The 17894-nt window shown below is 34.6% G+C and overlaps 1 long non-coding RNA gene across 1 annotated transcript in view; it reads right to left on the reverse strand.

The window, feature by feature from the left end:
- LOC123871404 overlaps positions 1 to 17894 on the reverse strand; it is a 383067-nt gene that overhangs the window by 237916 nt on the left and 127257 nt on the right. The gene's annotated exons all lie outside the window — the stretch shown is intronic.

The following is a 17894-nucleotide window of genomic DNA, read 5'->3' on the forward strand; positions in this document are numbered from 1 at the left end:
AATCTAGTTAGTTTTGTTTGGAGCCGGTGGCATTTTTCTTAAAATGCATGTAAGTATGTATCTATATTGTTTTATGAACAACAATGTGGACATAATAAGTAATATTAATATGCATTCGTTTTCCCTTTAGTGGTAAAGTATATTACTTAATGTTAATCCTTGTACTTACAAATAGCTATAAAGAATATCAGCAATGATTTGTAATTAAGTCTGTAATGTACAAAAAAATATTACTTTGTCTTTGTTGGCGGAAAGTTTTTTAGAGCTTTTGATATTTATTGCTGTTTAAAGAAATGGATACGTAAGTAAAATTAGTATAAGTGACCAGAAACTTGGAAGCCGGAAAGCATAGGTAATAATTTAACTAGGTGAAGGTCGATCTTATATTGTGAGATCAGGCCTACCTATACACTTTATAGTTCACGCATCTAAATTGTAAAGCTTATGACTTGATAAATAAAATCATCAAATAATACCTACCTATTTCTAAACGTATCTACCTAACTTTACCTGTAGTTTTAGTATTTCAATAGATGTAATTCACGTTAACAATAAATGGAATTGTGTTATAATACCGCCTTTTTATTAGCATACGTTAATTAGACATTTCTCAACTTCTATCAGAATAAAAAATAATAATGTGTCTGTTAACCTGTGTGTTGTTGTATGAAATAACTGCATTTAATCAAGATATTAGTAAGTACTTAGTAAGTATTTAGTAATTAGAAAGTACATAATTAACAATGGTAACCTAAGCCCGTAGGTAGGTACCCATTTTTCATTTTCTTGTGTCCGTTTCTTCAAAATGGTTGAACCGATTTTGACGGGACTTGCGCAGGATCTAGAGTCTAGACTATTTTTATTCCAGGACAAGCGAGACTTCACACGGGATTTTTAAAAACCTTTATCCACGCGAATTGAGTCGTGGGCGAAATCAATTTTTTTAACAAAAAATTCAATCACTAAGTGCTAGTCGCTTAGTTACATGTGAATATAAATATAGAATCGTATAGAAACGAATTTGAAACTTAGCGTTGACCCAGGTCGCCTGAACGCTTGACCGCCCGCGGCGATCACATTACTAACCTAATACGTACGGCCTTGAGCTACTTGAATTCAGCTGAGTATTAACTAATAAGTTATCCAGCTGAGTTTTTTGCTATTAAGTATCTATAAGTAAGCATATCAAAATTTCTAAATTGTCGCTATTTCGGGTAGGAAGATCATGCGTGATAGTTCTACTGGAAAAGACGGCCAAAAAAGGTACGATACCGCGTTGAAAACGATAAGGGTAGGTACGAGTTCGATTCAACTGCCTTTCCTAGTTCTTTGAAGTTAGCCTGCTTCCATCTAAAAACTACATCATCACTTACTACAGATAAACTTACTTTCAACTCTTTTTATTAGATTTCAAAAAAGTAAGCCACATTTCAAAATTAAATACAATAAATTGTTACACGGAATTTAATCCATATATCCATACCTCCTAAATTCGGAAGGGTGTCTGTCTGTCTCTCTTATTTTGACCTAAGTATTAAAGATAACTTGCATTTTCGGGACGGACTAGGCGACTTTTTATCCCGGAAAATCACAGAGTTCCCACGAGATTTTTATAAACCTAAATCCATGCGGGTGAAGCCGCGAGCATCATCTAATAATAAATAACTAAGCAGGATTATGTCTATTATTTAATCCGTATTATAATTATTAAGTATAATTTTTAAAAAATCTGTAGCTCATGTATTTAAAAGCTTCCATCAACAATATAAAAGTCATATTATTTTGTCATAAAGTCATAAAGTGAAAGTACAATTTATTTAGAAAGAGAGGCTACATTAATATAAGTTTGTTGCTACGGAGCTTTACGTTCGGTAATACATTGCAATACTTAATTAAATTATTAATATAAACAATTATGAACAACGCCTACTGGCACACGTATGTTGAGATCAAGCGCCTGCGGCATGTTCTGTCATATCAGTAAACAATAATGATTTTATATAGATAAAGTTAGCAGAGTTCATTTTCTAGTCTACTTTGTACACGTCAGTACCCATATTTTATAACTAGCAATTTGCCCCGGCTTCGCACGGATTGCTTCTTACAATTTTCATAGGTTTTTTTTTTTTTTTAATAAAATAAAACAGCCTATTTCACTCAGGAATAATGTAGCTTTCTACAGAAAAATCGGTTTGGTAGTTCTAGAGATTAGCCCCTACAAACAAACTTACAAAACTTTACATCTTTATAATATTGGTGTGATAGATTTATACATAGGTACACGAGTTACAAGATTCTTTTAAGAATTGTATTTTTATCTTTCTCACTGCATCGTAAACTTCAAACTGTGTAAAAATTTCAGTATGTATACCTATTAGAGCTATCTAATCAGCACTATCAGAATTTAATTAAATCATTGGCTTTAACGGTTAAGGAAAGCATCGAGAGGAAACCTTCTTACAGCTGAGAGTTTTCCAATGTGTTCTCAAGGGTGTGTGAAGTTTACCAATACGCACTCTGCGTAGACTATGCCCAAACCGTTCTCTTAGGAGACCGTGCTCAGTAGTGAGCCGGCGCGGCGATGGGTTGATGATGGTGATGATGATAATGTCCCGTTGCAACTAGGTCAAGCCATCTAGATGTATTAAAGTTATGATTTAATTATCTACCTTTGCTATCTATCTTCACCTTTCTAGATCGGTTAGCTACGAGGATCTACATCAGTTTACTACGCACGATGCAAGCGCTACGCGCGCCAACAGATCGTAGGTCAAGGTCGTATGAATCGAATCGCAAACAAAAGACCGACATCCACAAATTACTGGACGATCGGGCTGAAATTTGAAATGCAAATAGCTATCATGACGTAGACATCCGCGAGAAAGGATTTTTGAAAATTTAACCCTTAACCCTAAGGGGGTAAAATAGGGGGTTGGTCCATGCGGACGAACTTGCGGGCATAAGCTAGTCTTATCTTAAATATACAAAAAGAAAAGGTGACTGACTGACTGACTGGCTGATCTTCAACGAACAGTTCAAGCTACTGGATGGATTGGGCTGAAATTTGGCATGCAGACAGCTTTTATGACGTAGACATCCTCTAAGAAAGAATTTTTTAAAAATTCAACCCCTGACGGGGTAGAATACGGTTTTGACAGTGAATTCGCCGGTACAAGCTAGTTTTGTATTTTGAGTCCACTATACGCCTTAAAGGGAAATTCATTATAATATGACCAAGCGGTATATTTTACGGATTCGAGGATTTCAACGAAGATAATAAGTAAGTAGGTACTGTTAAATTTATTTTTATTTTCCATACACACGCTTATTTTCATTCTGCGGCTGGATATTTATAAAATTAAGTGCACCAATGAATAATGGATATTAAGGAGAAGTTGATTTCTTTTGTATTTATATTGAGCCTCAATAGCTCAATGGTTATAGGAGCGGATTTAAATCCGGAAGGTCGGCGTTTCTTCAAACCCAACCCATTGCAATATTGTCGTACCCACTACGATCACGAGCTTTACGCTTAGTTTGATAAGAAAGGGGGAATATTAGTCATGATTAAAATAGCTAATATATTTTTTTTATTTAAATAAAAAAGCCCACGACTTTGGGTGGATTCTTTTTAAAATATAATATCTCGTGGGAGCTCTTTGTTTTTCCGGCACAAAAGTACCCTATGCCCGTGTTCTGGATGCAAGCTATCATTACCAAATAGATGTTGACAGAGATAGCTTGCATCGGCGAGGCGAGTTTCTTGGCGAAGCCTTTTTAAAAAAAATCTAAAGATAGGACATAGTATGAAACTGTGTTGATTGATGTAAAATCAATTTTAACCGATAATAATTTTCAGTCAAAACTCAACCAACAATATTTGTTCTTAGTGTCCTGCTCTATTAACTGCTGCTAACCAATATTTCTTCAAAAATTTATCTATTCAAAATTACAAAAATAAGGTATAAAAAATAACCCCGAAACCACACACGGGTTATTTCATGGTCAAATATTCTGATATCACTACATTAATGAACCGATATCCTATTATTTAGAAAACAACTCTTTTTAACACCATAATCCTGAATTTGGTTTAAGAAAGTAAAGAGGAGGCATGTATTCCACCTATGTGGAATGTATTATGTCATAATACATACATACATTATGTATGTATGTATTATGTCTTAAAAGTTATTCTGACTGTAACATATAACTAAGTTTAAATGTGACCGCTAATCAATATAGAGGTATACGTATCTTGCGGAAATTTAAATGGAGCTACTTTTCTCACAGTTTATTGATCATGGTCAATGCAACTGAGTCGTCGGATCATGCGTTGTATAGTCATTTTTCATGATTTCCAACGATATTTCTTATATCCGACGTAAATATGCATTCGGATTATTTAAATTGATTGCAATTCTTGTTCCTTATTTAAGGAGTTTATTATTAGTACAAAGATGCATTATCTTTGTTTGCATATAAAATTCTCAACAATGAAATTAATGAATGATGTGCTTAGGTAATTGACAGATTGAGTAGGAAGATACGCATAAATAAAGTAGTGTGACGTCGTAGAGAAAAATGTGAAAATTACTCGTGTGCACCTAGCTTAATGTTGAAATTTGACAATTTAATGATAACAGGTTTCCGCTACTCGACACCAGGATCTCTACTTAGACAATAGAAGAAGAAAAAAGATGACCCCCTAATGTAAGAGCAAGACAACACAACACACCTGTCAGAAAGATCTTAAACACAGAGGAATAACTCAGAAGGACAATTCGAAATTGGAACGGAATATTTCAAATCTTAATTGTAGAATTCGTAGCAGCAGTTATAAAAGGGGAGGATCGCAGTCAGTGGAGGAAATATACTACTTGCTCAAGTTCAAGCGAAACATGCGACGGTAAACGAAGCAGGAAAAGTCAGTTCAGTGGAGTCAGTAAACGAGGCGAGAAGAAGTAAAGAGGAGGAGTTTTGCATCTCTGAGATTGTATTTTATGTAACTACATAATATTCTCCCATTCAAAGAGTTTTGACCTTAGATTCGCAGTCCTCGGTGCTTAGGTGGGGAGAACTTAGACTACAACATTAGGATAGAGGAGCTGGGCTCTGGAGTGCACGTAATTATAACGAAACGAAATATAAAAACCAACTGATATATTATGTAGATAAAGGTTTTCGCACTAGTAGATAAGGTTTTTTAAAAATTCCTTGGGATCTCCTTGACTTCAGTGGATAAAATGTCATAGGTCCGTATTCCGGATACAAGCTACCTACGAGTATGTCCGTGCCAAACTGCGTCAAAATCCGTTCAGCGGTTGAACTTTGAAAAGTACACATTTTTGCTCTTACTTCACAAGATTTTTTTGGAAAATTAAAAAGTTCGTACAGGGTTTTTAAATACCTAAACATAGGTACGTGGATGAAATCGTGGATGATGATGGCAGGCTATTGCTATTGTCATCCGCTACTTTATAATTAGGTATTAGTATAAACAGAATAGAAGCATTATATGAATGATTATTTTATTTATCGTCTAGTATTTATTATTGTATTACTGGCCATCCAAAGGATATATAAATTATTTTTTGTATTGCAAATAAACCGAAATATGTTTACTCTACGAGGCAAATTTACGAGAGGCAATTTAAAAGTGGCCGTGCGGAAACTTGAACTATGTGAAAAATGCATGCAAGGTTGACTGCCAGAGATAATATCGGTTTTAATCACTTTTAAACACTCAACATTGTTTTATATTATCATGCCTAACTTTTATAACGGGTCATAACCTGATAATTGCTCTATTACTAAAAAGTTACATAAGACATGATGATTTTGAACGAATGTGTATTGTAGGTCGCCATTCTTTGTTGTTTTGGAGATATACACTCTTAAAATCAGCTTTCTAAAGGCCTCGCTTTCCACTTTCCACGTTGAAATCCTGTTCCCACTTTCTTATGAAACAATCTGTTCTTGAAACTGCGTACTGAAAATTTTCGTTATCGATCGTATTGAAAGGTTGAACAATTATAGAAACTTTATTTTCATCAAAATTTTAATCAACATTACATTTATTTCTATTTGTCCAAACAAAGGAGATCTTGTTTTATCAACTCGTGATTGTTCCATTGATTGCTTTGATATAGGTACTTACAGATCTTCGTTTAGATTATTATCGTATCAGGTAGTAGATTTTGACTTTTACTGATTATACCAGTGATAAGATAGCTGTTGAAGACGGACATTCCCACCTCCATCGAAAAAACTTTACAGATCTTTGTCAAAATATGGATTCTCATTCTGGGGCCCTAGTACCACCATTTAAAGTAGTATTCAATATTGTTTTGACATTTCCATACAAGTCTTGTATGAAAATGTCAAAACAATATTAAAACAGGTACCTAAATCGAAATCTGCTACGAATCGAATTAATTCTCTGTTGGAAATCACCCTTATGCTCTGGCCACACGTTCCGTCTTGCCTGCGCAGTTCAAACTGCACAGGACCGAGAACTGCGCAGTCCAATATTTAGTAAGCAGCTTTCGGAACTGCGCGGGATGCTTTCGGAAGTTATTCTTAAATCCCTCGTTACGCTTGGGATTTATCCCGGCGCCCGTGACGTAAGACCATTACCTCCATGTTGTATAATCTACTATGATTTTATAGTTTTAAGTTTTCACTTATTGACTGCCATTTTTTTCTCGGAAAGTGTATACCTACTACATATTAGTGATGTAACGGATATTCGCATTCGCATTCGCATTCGCGAATATCCGCATATTTTTCAATATTCGCATTCGCATTCGCAAAAATTATGCTAATATTTAGCGAATGTTTTTAATAATCAAAAAGGAAATTATTATATGCATGCATATGAAATAATAATACAATAGATAACACTTAGATATTTTTATTAAATCATACTCCTACATTCTAAATTAATGTCTCATTTATGAAAAACAAATTCCAGAGATCTGATCAAATCTAATATTAATCAGCCTTGTTACAACTATGTTTTACTCATGTTTTTATGCCACTTTGTCCCTTAAATATCAGTTAAATTTGGTAAATAACAAAACTAACCTCAAAACAAAACAAAACTTTTAGAATGAACTTTCTGTGACTAAATTCAGTCAATTAACCAATACCGGCTCGACTATGTTCAATTTAAACATGGCCGACACGAAACGTCAAACCTGTCAAACATTTTACGCGCGCTTTTTTTGAAATTTTAAAATATTCTCATTCGCATTCGCATTTACACTGCTGATTAGCTACATATAGGTAAGTCAGTCATTTCTATCTAGAAGCATTAGGCAGGAAGTAACGAGGAAGCACTTTGTCTTTTTTTGTTCTGTTACCGAGAACTATGTAATATTTGTAATGACAATATAAGAGAAACTATTATAAATGTCAGGGGCACTCTATATACCTACTCATGTAAAAAAACATGACAGCCTTAATGCAGGTATGTGAATAAATTAAACAATACATTTGTAAAGAAAAGAATAACATCTCAGAAGGTCAATTTAGGTATATGTGTATCTAATATTTACGTATCGGTAGTGGTACCTATTAGAGCCTTTATACACCACGTTTTTAAACGCGCAACGGTTGCAATTTGTGTAGTCCACGCAGACGAAATCACGGGCATAGGCTAGTTTAGTTATAAAATCAGTTTCGATTTAATTACTAAAACAATATGTTCATGAAGAGGAAGCTTTTAACCTGGATTTCTAGTAGTTGCTCTCAGATTAAATCTCAGATAGACAACACGATTAGTAATGAACAGTGCGATAGTATCTAAATGCGAATTGTTATGTTACCAAAATTGGGTCACAACTATTCTGCTTCTCACCTACCTGCATAATCTCGACGATATGAATGGTACCTACGTGTAACGTGTGAAGGAATTTTTATAGCTTTGGAGTAAGGCGTGTAGTAGATAGGTACCTATTAGTACGCGACAGGTCGAGATGGCAATCGGGGTATGAGGTGGGGGGATGCCCCGCACACCCGCACTTTACCCACGCTATCCCGCACCGGGTTAGCGCGGGGATTGTGAGGATGTGCGGGGCGTCCCCACTCCGATTGCCATCTCGACATCAGATTGGTCTACTTGTTTTTCGGCCACTTTACCGTCCCTTTTAACTTATTTTTTATCAATATTATTTCCCGATTACCGATAAAGAGTATAGAGAGAATATGTGCTATGCTAACCTAGCTTTGTCGCTGACTCTACGCACGAGCACTTGAAAACTACTATTGTCTAAATATAATAAAATGTGTATAATATGTACAACAATTCAAATGTAATAGATTGTTTTGACCTTTCCACAGTAATAAAGTAACATCGCGTGAATCATATAATATTATAGACATACAATCGGTTTGAAACGTCCGGAATCGGACACTTTACAAATTCAGATCGCTCAGTACAGTAGCCGACAAGAAATATAGTACATCGACATTTAGAAAGAGATAGAGGTTTCGCAGAGCATTGTCTCTGTCGTTGAGACCGACAAAACGTCACATAGGAATGAGTAACTGAGACAACGCTCAACGAAGCCGAAAGCTCTTTCTAAAGGTCCATGTACAATATTTATCGCCGGCTACTGTAGTTTCGTAGTTCTTAAGTATTTAATAGAAGTTAAATAATGGAAGAGGAAACGATACAATGAGTTTGTATCATTTCCACTTTTGCACTTTGCACTTTTTACCACGCAATTAAACAAAAAAACTTCAACCAAAATAATTCTTAGGTAGGTAGATTCAGTACCTACAGTTGAATTAATTCCGGATCTAATTTTCAGAATGTTTGGCTTACGCATTCTAAAAATCGCTCACAATCGTAAAAGCTCGTTTTCAGTCCATCAAAGACATCCGCATCTTATGGGTTTGAGCGCTTTGTTCTTTTTGGCCAAATGTCCACTAATAATGAAACTTGCAGAAGCACACTTGCCAGACTCACTCACTTGATCGCTTGCACCAGTCATTTTCTGCAAGTTTAAGTTGCTAAATCTTTTAGAAATTGACAATGACAGCTGACTTCCGCAAGTTTTGTGACTAGCAGACACCTCGATTTAAGGTATTACCTACAACATTAAATTTTTGTTTTATAAGGCTGGATAAAAGCGAAATTTTACGAGGTTTTTCTTCGGCATTTATCTGCATAGATATAGCGCTCCCCTAAAATTTTATTGTCATAGTATGAACAGTGAACATGTCTTACATTAGGGTCTAGTCACTAAACAGTGTGCGGAAAAATCGAGCGTAAAATGTCGCGCGGACGCAGGTATGGAATTCCGTTGGATTTGTCCCTAAGATTAATTTAAATTTCGTAAAGTTGACACAAAAATTTTGCGGCTCATATTGCAAGGCCTTGACTCGGTCAACCAAATAAATTTAGTAGACAGTGCAACTAAATCGCACGTCTAGAGTCTAGGTAGTAGGTATTTCATTTCTACATACGACTCGACACTTTATCTCCTAACTAAATCTATAAGTGGCTGTTTTATGACATTATTAAGCTATTTGCAATTGGCTATTTAGAGTATATCACTTATTTCATATTGCCAAATATGTACGAGAAACAATTGACTATTTCTATTTACTTACAAAATTAATTCTCTTTCCATCAATCTACTTCAAAAGGGTGGAGGTTCTCCATTCAAGTTATGAATTAGGCAACATTGATTATCCCTGACTATCTTTTTCCCGCGGCTTCGTCTCCGTGATGTCGGTAGGTTTATAACCAATAGCACTCATGGAAAGTGTACGAGTTTTTTAGAATCGGACCATTAGTTTCGGAGATTACTCCTTACGTCCAAACTTACAAATTTCACCTCTTCATAACATAATAGATATTAGTAGGTAGTAGGTATCTATATTTTCGATATCCAAATTCCATCATACTTACTTTTTTATAGTTAGACAGGTCCTAAAAGAAAAGACTTTTAAAAGCCAGTACCAATCCGTTACGTTAGTTAGTCCATATTCACCAGTGCTAAACTGTAGGTGAACTTGAAAGCTACGAGTAATTACCTACTAAGTAGTAAGTCAGACAGTTATTAGACAAATCGGTTTATACTAAAATATTATGTCTCCAGTGTGGTACAAGGCTGGCAGGTCAAGCGTTACTAGAACATGCGGGAAGCCGAGGCATGTTACAAAAAGAAGCCAGCCTTTAATAATATCACATAAGGTTGCCTGCGTACGCGTCGTTTTGGCGTGGTTTAAAATGCGTTTCCTCAATGTCAAAATTAAGGTAAGTATAAAATATTTATTTTGGTATCATTGAAACCTCATCTTAGGTAGCTATCTACTGGTATTGATTAATTTGAAAATAATAAGCAAAATGTCCTTATGGTAAAGAAAGAGGTCGCAGAGCACTAAAAGTTGTGATGGCTCAAAAAGGTATCAAGCGCGATATTGTCGCGATCATCACACTGTATTGTATATAAGTAGTTCTAGCTGTCAAAAGTTGGTGCTACTGCGCTTTAGGGCAATGGCAGACACGATGCTTTTAGCATCTGCAAAACGCTATGCATCATCGAAACTACCGCTAAAATGCGCAATTTCAACACAGCAATCAAATGCAGAAAGTCGACAAAATGTCGTGCAAGTTGCAACATCGATGCAGTCGCAAAAATCCCGATCGCTGATGCTAAAAGTATCGTGTCTGCTATGGTCCTTATGTTATCAAAGATATTACACTATTATAGTGTCCATCACATATAGGCTAATTTTTATCCCGGAAAATCAAAGAGTTCCCACGGGATTTCGAAAACCTAAATCCACGTGGGCGAAGTCGCGGGCATCGGCTAGTAAAAAATAAAGATTTGTCTTTCCCTACTCGCAAAATTACACATAATTCCAGAATTTGCCACATTTATAATATGTATTTAAAACCTACGTAGAGACTTTAAAATACTCACCTATTGTCGTACATATAAATTAAAGAAAAATAGATATTCAACTATTATACTTGCTTGCAAGATTGTACGTAGGTACCACATTAGTCAACCACGTGGGGGTTAGTATTTCAAGGCTAATATTGCGTTGAATGTTGCCTTCGGATTTCACCTTTTGGGTTTCATTACATGACAACAATTGCCTTATTGTTTTGATACTGATACAGATGCTGGGTAGGTTTACACTTGACTTGCAACAAAGTTATATCCAATAAAAACCTTTAAAAAAGTGCTACGGTAACAGATTACGGTGTGTGGTATGAGTAAATATTTTTAAAATATTGAGTAGGTAGGTGTCAAAATCTCAATGGTCAAAATAATACATTCTATTGTAAAAACCCAGCTATGGTTTACAATTTGCATAGCTGATTTTTAGAACATTGTGGTTAGGTATATATTTTTTTATTGAGATATACAAGTTAGCCCGTGGCTGCAATCTAACCTGGTGGTAAGTGATGATGCCAGTATAAGATGGAAGCGGGCTAACGTGGAAGGGGTATGGCAGTTTCTAAAGTCGCTTAGTGGCACGACTTTGCCGGTAGGGTGGTCACTAGCCACGGCCGCAACTTCATTAAGATTATCAGAAGTTTAAGAGTTTTCTAAGAGAGTTTTCTTTTAATAAACCTATGTATGAAAATAATCCGTAGCCTGCAATCTACGACACAGCTCTCTCGCGGATTTTGCGTCGACAAAGGGTTGCAAAAGTCGCTAGACTATTATAAATTATGACTATTTCATTTAGACTAATACTTTTTATTTTGATAATACAAAGAAAGAACTCTGCAATCTACAACCCAAGTACAATCAATGCGACACATCTCACGGATTCTGCATCGATAAAGCATCCCCAAAGCCGCGATAATGCCTTGATTGTTGATTGGACTAATGTCGAACTACGTAACTACGTGACTTGCAGGTAAAAGATTCAAAATCGTTTTATCCATCAAAATTATAAATAGTATTTATATCAATTAAAAAGCCTGCAGTAAACCTTTTACAGAACTTACCCACTAGTCGAGTTATTAACGTGACCGGCCGCAAGGGCGACATGTCAGCTATTAGATACCTTTTACAACACTGTTTTTTTTCGCAGCAGCATGCAAATGAGATCTGCCTACTTGTAGTACCATCGGACAGGTATTACGAATCTAACCATTGTTTATCCCCTTGGATAGTAGCCTACATCGTGGTCTAAAATAGACCGAAAATAGACACTTTGACTAATCAGTGATTGGTTGGATTCTAATATATTTGTTTTGTCTGAGAAACTCAAAGATAGAGCAATAAATTGTCCTTTTTAGTTTGTACAAAAATTCATTAAGTACCTACTTACATTTTATGTGTAACATTGTTACAACGTGTAACTTCATAGTGTGCTAACAAAGAATGCTTAATAAAATGTTTCTTTACGGCAATTACTAAGAAATACCTATGTAACTTCTATACTAGGGTTATTAAATACATTTTGATTGACACGCTTTTTATATTACTTATTTAATAATTATGGTTACTTAACCATGAGTCATGTCTAAAAGTCCTTACTTTCAATAACATTCCCGTAGGAAAATGCTCTATTCCTCCTACTTATTTCATTTATAGTTCTATAATAAGGATCGGCTTCAAAAAATGTAATGATTAAATAAAACCTTGTCTCAAGTTTTGTACCTACCTTTTAAATTGGCCAAGCCGACAAGCCACACTTGGCACGACTTTTGGCAAAAATACTGTCCTACCTAGTAGGTACTACCTAATAATAAAATGTAATATGTTTAGTACCTACTTATCGTATATTTTGCTTGATAAAAGAAACCCCATGTTACAAAACATACTTACATTACTTATAAGTAAATAATGTTCAACATTTTAATAGCTTAATAAAAAAAATATTGAAATCAATAATAAAGAAACATGAAATTCAATAATAAAGGCACATTTAGAAATCGGTTCGGACTTCGGAAGGCCATCGAGAAGAAGCCGATAAGAAACTTGTTCTATAAATGCCATAAACGAATGATAAAGGACATTTTGTAGGACCATAAATAAGAATATTAGTAAAAAATATTATATAGTTCGTGGCGGTATGCGTTTACTGAATTATAATTATTACGAAGTTACTTATTAGATAATTCGAGGTTAAATTTTTTAGAGTTACATTATATCTATATTCTATATACTTTAAATACGTAATAATATACTATAGGTTCGCCCCGAACTAAGAACTCGCGGTACTTATCCCATAACTCCCATAAGATGGTTTTAACTACTGTAATACTAAGGTGGATGCGACGGGTCTGCCCGGGAAATTCAAATTTAATTGGTTTTTCGCAATTGTAAAGTAATACGACAAAGTAGTCTTGTAGCGTTTTAATTGCGCCAATGGTAGTATCATCCTCACAGGTTTATATAAAAATCTTTACTTGACAGGGTCCAGTTTAAGAAGTTAGCTCTAGTACCGTCTAATTTTTGAGTTATAGTCGATACTATAGCTAATTTCTTAAACTGGACCCTGTCAAGTCTCATGCCCCTTAACTTTTAATATTTGATTGCTGAAAACGCACATAATTCCGAAAAGTTAGAGGTGCGTGCCCGGGATCGAACCTCCAACCTCCCGAAAAGAAAGCCGACGTGCTAACCACTATGCTATCACCACTCAATACTGCCACTTCTTTTACTACTTTACTGTATTTAGGTAAATTAGTGAGAATTCAAGCTCTAGTCGGAAGTAATTAATTCGTAAATACGTTCAATTACGCATTGAATTTCCCTCTCAGAAAAAAGGCTTGTAAGTAATTGTGCATCTACGTATGGGCACAGGAACCCACAGATAAAGAGCTGCACAAACTGTAGACTTATCGTTCGTAATCTTATTTTGTCTGACTTCCGTTATTTCTTCTCAGGACATAGGATTATTTAGTTACTAGCTGATGCCCCCGAATTCATCCGCGTGGATTTAGGTTTTTAAAATTCCTCTTTGACTTCCCGAGATAAAAAGTAGCCCTGTCTAGGTCTTTAACTATGCGCATGCAAAAAACCACGTCGATCCGTTGCTCCGTTGCTACGTGATTGAAGGACCTTCGCATTAATTTATAATATGGGTAGTGATGTATAATTATTATAATTTTTTGATTCGCACTTTTGCTCTCGACTTCATCAACGTGGATTTTATTTTAAATAAAGCAATTTTTATCCATTGAAATTTTGAATAATTTTTAATGAATTGAATTTAACATAGTAAAGTAACCACTCCTTGAATAGGCATCTACTTGTAAAAGCATCATCAAAATCAGTTCAACTGTTGAAACTGTTAACAAAAATATGTGATAATAATGACCATGACCATAATTTTTTTTTTAATACTTTATTGGTATGGCGGATAGGGTCACCACAGATAGACACAAAACGCTCATAAATACCTTATAATATGTAGCCCGAGCATTTTCAGTAAATGCACACCAAGCCTTACTAAAAACGTTCGCCTGTTTAAATAGACATATCTATAAATACCCAATAGACACTGCTATAAAAATCATAACATAACTACTAGTTTTGCCTGCGGTTTCGATACATAATTACTTGTTTCTTAATTTTATTTAATACTTATATCCGCGAATTCGTCCGTGTGGATTTAGGTTTTTAAAAATCCCGCGGGAACTCTTTGATTTTTCAGGACATAACGCAGCCTATCCATAGTAGCCCGTCGTCTCCGGAATGAAAGGTATCTCTGTAACTTTCGCAAAAACATTTACTTAAATGGAATTATTCTTTAAAAATCCCGTGAGATCACAGCGATTAAGGAATGCAATTCCTTACAGCATCAGGGTTGAGGAGTTGGGTCCTTGAGTTCAACTATATAGTCTTTACTTGGTAGGTACCTCCAATACCAATTAATATAGGTAGAAAAACACTTCTCTTTTCGATTAAAAAGTAGCCTATATGTTGCTCCTTGGTTAATACTCACTTGTCTGTGAAAGTCCCATCAAAATATCTTCAGTCGTTCCGAATATTAGCCTGTTCAAACAGACAGACAGACCAAATTTTTAAAAACGTGTGACTCAGTTATGGTACCGTACAAATAACCATATGAGTTTAATATGAGGTATAGTTATTTCGAAATTACAGACATTCGTTTCAATTTTATTTATTAGTGCAGTATAGAGTAATACCGTCGTGCCTAGTGACACGCGCCTTTCACACTTGACTCTTTTAGAAGGCGATTGACATTCCAATAGTCTGCGAATCAAGTTCAAGTTACAATCAGGTAAGTACAGTCATGTTGTTACATAGCCACCGATAAAGTAAAAGTTCATACTGAAAGCTGAACACTTGTCACGTTGAACAATATTTACACGGATCAACGGGCATTCACTTCCTGCGTGACGTAAATAAGGTTAAATGACCTGAATTAAATGTGACTATTCAAAAAATGTACCTACCTAAGTAGGTATATGAGATAAATAATATTTTATAGATACGAATGTGCATCTTCTATTTGCTATGAATTTGTCTTCAGTTTTTTAAAATACTTATTATTTTAAAAACTGAAGACAAATTTATCTACAGTTTTATGAGTTTTGTAACATTATCAATTCATCATCAACAATAATTATTATTGATAATAATATTTATACTGAAACTGAACAACATACTGAAACTAAAATTTTGAAGTATTTATATATTCATATAGGACATAGGTACACCGTGCCTATTCAACAGTAAATATTTTATCCTACCTTTATCTACTAATGTAGAAGCATAAAAATTAAAAGGCCTAATCTCTGACATGATCGAAAAAAAACAATAACATCATTGCGTTCTGTGGTATAGAAACATAAAGGTCAAACTTCATTGGGTATACTAAAAATAATGTAGACTGCTATACAAAATTTTGCCCTATGTACCTAGATATAATATGGGGCATGTCATGAGTATCTACATAGTTCGACTGTAACAGAGCCTCCTATTAATTATTTTGGAATTAAAATTAATTAGTAATAGGTACATAGCACGTTTAGGTAAAGATACGGGCATTGGAGCGTATGTGACGTGTCATTTTGTCAAAATCTTTTCTGTAAATCTAGGCAATCTACGAATAAATCACCAATATTTTTCATAAAACAGCTTTCACTAAATCGATAGCTATAGACCAGTCAAAATAACCAAAAAATAGTTGTGGGTTTGCAATAATTCTATGAATAGCTCTGTGGAAATTTTGACCTGGCTATTAATAAAAGTAGTAGTATAATTTGAAAAATTGAATTTTATGTAAATAAAATGAAATCCATTTAATTTTTCATACAGGCATAAATAACCTTACATCGTAATGAAAAAAAGAAGTTTATTACATTACACTCAATGATGTTAAATAAAACTATAAAACTCCCTAATTGATTAAGAACACTCGTTAACATCCTGTTTAATACGGCCGGAACGTATATTAAAGGCTAAATTTTTAATAAACAACATCCGATATTTATTACAGTTTTGCTGTCCGCCCATTTGAGTCCATTGCCAGAGTAAACTTAAATGTCATTAAATAATATATACTTTATGTATTTTCTGCACTTCTTAACATATTGCAGAGATGTCTGTATTAGGAAAATTAAATTAATTAAACCATATATCGTGTATCTATTAATCTGCCCTAATAACTATAACAATTTGTTTCATCGTAAATGCAGCCTATTCACCATGTACGGTATTTACTTCTTAAGGCGTTATGTTTTTATCGTTTCTGTAAAACGATGAAAAATCTGTAACCTGATTTGATATTCAATTTTGATACTAAGTAAGGTTTACCGCAGTCAAAGGTCTTTTCCTATGGGTTCGTGGGGCGAGAATGCCAGATCCTTTTTTCAAAGGACCTGTAATCCCGTCTTGTGGAGTCTACGAGTGACCGGAGGTCTGGCAGTTACTTTGGTCAACATATTAGCCTAGCCATTCAATGAGGTACGAGAACGAGGTATATTTAAGTATTTACAGTATTTGTGAATACTGTTATAAATATATAAAATATAAAATCAAGCTCTAGTATATTTTTAATTAGCTATGATATACTCGTCAATAAACATTTCATAAATCGTAGATCTTTGAACAGTATAGGATTTACATACCTACGATTTACGAACTACAATCACACAGTCACACACACAGCCCGCTATAGCCTAGCGATAGAGCTGAGAGGTGTCAGATTGAAATTAATAAATTGTTCCGCAATTAATGATAGCATGTATTCACTTTTCCTGTTATAAATATTTAAAGTCCTATTTCCAATAAAATACATTTTTGGTAGTAAGAAATACGGATAAAATGAGTAAAAATATTATATTCTTCCGGTATTTTGCTTCTACCTAAATAACACGTGCATGTTTTATTTAATTTAATATAAATATATAATTTAAGATACCTACTTTATTCACATTATATTTTCTGTTAGGCATTAGGTAAGGTATCATTCTGTGAAATTCATAAGTAAAAATTTAAAAAACAAGGTCATATTAAACTTGATACCTCAGATATCTACAGTAGAGCCTCGATAATCCGAACTACCAAAAATTAACCCCTGTTCGGACTCACGGAGCGTTCGGATTACAGTATGTTAAAAAAAATGCAAATATATTTTGACAAAAAATATTTATTCAGGTACTATAAAACACATATTTAAACCACAAAATAGGTTACTTATTCATAAAGTCATCAATTTTAGTTTGGCGGGCTCTATTTGTTGACCAAAAAAAGGCTTTGTCCCTCAAATTACGCAGCATCATCTTTTCGGATAAAGACAAGTCATTTTCATCAGCCCAATCTAAACAAGTGTTCAGTGCTGATATAGCTTGTGAATGAGGAATTTTCTTGACGTTTAAAGCTGAAGTATTGTCAACAAAAGACTCGTCATTCCCAGACTCGTCAGTCTCTTGC

The sequence above is a fragment of the Maniola jurtina genome, chromosome 13 (genome assembly GCF_905333055.1).
Source record: "Maniola jurtina chromosome 13, ilManJurt1.1, whole genome shotgun sequence".
Lineage (NCBI taxonomy): Eukaryota > Metazoa > Arthropoda > Insecta > Lepidoptera > Nymphalidae > Maniola > Maniola jurtina.